Here is a 4205-nt window from a genome sequence, read left to right as displayed (position 1 = left end):
GAGCTAATTTGAAACCCTTGTTTTATGTATCACCCCACCTCACCTTTCCCATTAAGCAGCCATAGTGTGTTTTCTGCATGTGTGACTCTGTTCTGTTTTGTAATTCAGTTCAAGTGTAACGGTTTTTACATTCCCTCTATAAGTGATACCTTATGAGAAGTGTCCTTTTCTGTGTGACTTATTTCACTTAGAATCGTCGTACCTAAATCCACTCATCATGCTGCTACTAGCCTTATGACATTGATTTCATGGCTGAGTGATATTCCATTGTACATAAGGACCACAACTTCTTTATCCATTTTTCTTTTTCCTGGGATATTGAAGGTGGAATGAAGTGGAGGTCCTTGTCAACAGAGCAGTCCTAAACTTTGGGGTGCTTGTGTCTTGCTGATTTTTAATTTTCCCAATTTATACCCCCATGAGTGGAAGTGCCCTATGCTCTCTAAGCTGTGTTTTTTAGATGTTTCAGGACACACCGTACTCTTCTCCAGAGTGGCTGTTGGCAATTTACATCCCGCCCATCAGTGTACCAAGGCTCCCATTTCTCCATGGCCTGTCCTGCATTTCTGGTTTTGACACTTTTTTCAGCATGGCCCTTTTAACCGATGGGAAGCGAGACTTCTTTGTAGCGCTGATTTGCCTTTCCAGGTTGCTTGGTTGGCCAAAAAGGGCGTATGCGTTTTTTCCTGAATATATTCAGGAAAAAACGCATACGCCCTTTTTGGCCAAGGGCATCATTGTCAACGTTTTGCCGCTTTTCATGTGCTTTAAAGGCGATTCGAATCTACCTCCTGAAATCTGTTTCCTGCAATTCTGCCTTGATTTCAAATCCTCTTCTTTGCCTTCCCTCAATATATTTGTGGACGAGAGTTATCATTTATAACTCTGCAGTTTTGTGAATTGCAGTGCCCTGAACCTCCATTTTACAACTCGCGTTTTTGGGAGATGGCCGCAAAAGCGCAGGATGGCTTCAGGCCCTGTTCTGGTTCCGGGGGGCAGGCTGAGCCTGTGGTTAATTCTTCTTCCTGATGGGAAAATAGAGTGACCTGTGCCTGTCCCAACACCAAGAGCTAGTCTCTCATTGGTTCCACGTCTTCCCGTTCATCCTCAGGACAAATTGCAACCTGTACGGAACAGGAGGTTAAAGGTGATGATGCTCCAAGGAGGGAGATTGCTAGTAAAGTGGCTGGAATGGCGAACCCGAGCACAAGGAGATGAGAAATGAGGTGCGTTTTAGAAACCTTTCCCCATCACACGGTGTACCATCTTCTGGGTTTCTCATGCATGGTTTCGATGTAGGAAGATGCCCTTGAACCTGGAGATTTGGGACCCATGCGATGGGTACCACGCAGTATTACTTTAAAGGGTTTGCGTTTGCTCACCCAACCTCACCAAACCTCTCAGCCCCAAGAGTGTCCACCCTTATGTCTCATCCAGCTGTGGGTCTAGATATGGTCAATCCAGGTTGCATCACAGCCCCTGAACGCATTGTGTAAGAATTTCGCTCTCTTTCACTGTTTTGTTTCATGGGTTTTTCAAAGTAATTTATTTTTATAATGGGGTTTAGCTGCTTTTCACTGCTGTGTTTATGCCGCTTTACACCCACTTGACACACTAACAGAGAGATATCAATACATAGGTTTTAAGATTATTACTAGTCAGATATATTCTTGTGCGGTGAATAGGGCGTGTTGAGTCCAGTTCTCTGAGCAAGGAGTAGGTCTTGTCTATTACATATTGGGTTTATGGAACGGTATCTGAGCTAATTTGAAACCCTTGTTTTATGTATCACCCCACCTCACCTTTCCCATTAAGCAGCCATAGTGTGTTTTCTGCATGTGTGACTCTGTTCTGTTTTGTAATTCAGTTCAAGTGTAACGGTTTTTACATTCCCTCTATAAGTGATACCTTATGAGAAGTGTCCTTTTCTGTGTGACTTATTTCACTTAGAATCGTCGTACCTAAATCCACTCATCATGCTGCTACTAGCCTTATGACATTGATTTCATGGCTGAGTGATATTCCATTGTACATAAGGACCACAACTTCTTTATCCATTTTTCTTTTTCCTGGGATATTGAAGGTGGAATGAAGTGGAGGTCCTTGTCAACAGAGCAGTCCTAAACTTTGGGGTGCTTGTGTCTTGCTGATTTTTAATTTTCCCAATTTATACCCCCATGAGTGGAAGTGCCCTATGCTCTCTAAGCTGTGTTTTTTAGATGTTTCAGGACACACCGTACTCTTCTCCAGAGTGGCTGTTGACAATTTACATCCCGCCCATCAGTGTACCAAGGCTCCCATTTCTCCATGGCCTGTCCTGCATTTCTGGTTTTGACTCTTTTTTCAGCATGGCCCTTTTAACCGATGGGAAGCGAGACTTCTTTGTAGCGCTGATTTGCCTTTCCAGGTTGCTTGGTTGGCCAAAAAGGGCGTATGCGTTTTTTCCTGAATATATTCAGGAAAAAACGCATACGCCCTTTTTGGCCAAGGGCATCATTGTCAACGTTTTGCCGCTTTTCATGTGCTTTAAAGGCGATTCGAATCTACCTCCTGAAATCTTTTTCCTGCAATTCTGCCTTGATTTCAAATCCTCTTCTTTGCCTTCCCTCAATATATTTGTGGACGAGAGTTATCATTTATAACTCTGCAGGTTTGTGAATTGCAGTGCCCTGAACCTCCATTTTACAACTCGCTTTTTTGGGAGCTGGCCGCAAAAGCGCAGGATGGCTTCAGGCCCTGTTCTGGTTCCGGGGGGCAGGCTGAGCCTGTGGTTAATTCTTCTTCCTGATGGGAAAATAGAGTGACCTGTGCCTGTCCCAACACCAAGAGCTAGTCTCTCATTGGTTCCACGTCTTCCCGTTCATCCTCAGGACAAATTGCAACCTGTACGGAACAGGAGGTTAAAGGTGCTGATGCTCCAAGGAGGGAGATTGCTAGTAAAGTGGCTGGAATGGCGAACCCGGGCACAAGCAGATGAGAAATGAGGTGCGTTTTAGAAACCTTTCCCCATCACACGGTGTACCATCTTCTGGGTTTCTCATGCATGGTTTCGATGTAGGAAGATGCCCTTGAACCTGGAGATTTGGGACCCATGCGATGGGTACCACGCAGTATTACTTTAAAGGGTTTGCGTTTGCTCACCCAACCTCACCAAACCTCTCAGCCCCAAGAGTGTCCACCCTTATGTCTCATCCAGCTGTGGGTCTAGATATGGTCAATCCAGGTTGCATCACAGCCCCTGAACGCATTGTGTAAGAATTTCGCTCTCTTTCACTGTTTTGTTTCATGGGTTTTTCAAAGTAATTTATTTTTATAATGGGGTTTAGCTGCTTTTCACTGCTGTGTTTAGGCCGCTTTACACCCACTTGACACACTAACAGAGAGATATCAATACATAGGTTTTAAGATTATTACTAGTCAGATATATTCTTGTGCGGTGAATAGGGCGTGTTGAGTCCAGTTCTCTGAGCAAGGAGTAGGTCTTGTCTATTACATATTGGGTTTATGGAACGGTATCTGAGCTAATTTGAAACCCTTGTTTTATGTATCACCCCACCTCACCTTTCCCATTAAGCAGCCATAGTGTGTTTTCTGCATGTGTGACTCTGTTCTGTTTTGTAATTCAGTTCAAGTGTAACGGTTTTTACATTCCCTCTATAAGTGATACCTTATGAGAAGTGTCCTTTTCTGTGTGACTTATTTCACTTAGAATCGTCGTACCTAAATCCACTCATCATGCTGCTACTAGCCTTATGACATTGATTTCATGGCTGAGTGATATTCCATTGTACATAAGGACCACAACTTCTTTATCCATTTTTCTTTTTCCTGGGATATTGAAGGTGGAATGAAGTGGAGGTCCTTGTCAACAGAGCAGTCCTAAACTTTGGGGTGCTTGTGTCTTGCTGATTTTTAATTTTCCCAATTTATACCCCCATGAGTGGAAGTGCCCTATGCTCTCTAAGCTGTGTTTTTTAGATGTTTCAGGACACACCGTACTCTTCTCCAGAGTGGCTGTTGGCAATTTACATCCCGCCCATCAGTGTACCAAGGCTCCCATTTCTCCATGGCCTGTCCTGCATTTCTGGTTTTGACACTTTTTTCAGCATGGCCCTTTTAACCGATGGGAAGCGAGACTTCTTTGTAGCGCTGATTTGCCTTTCCAGGTTGCTTGGTTGGCCAAAAAGGGCGTATGCGTTTTTTCC

This window comes from Balaenoptera borealis (genome assembly GCF_965194805.1).
Source record: "Balaenoptera borealis genome assembly, contig: HAP1_SCAFFOLD_297, whole genome shotgun sequence".
Taxonomy (NCBI): Eukaryota; Metazoa; Chordata; class Mammalia; order Artiodactyla; family Balaenopteridae; genus Balaenoptera; species Balaenoptera borealis.
Note: the sequence above shows the minus strand (reverse complement) of the source record.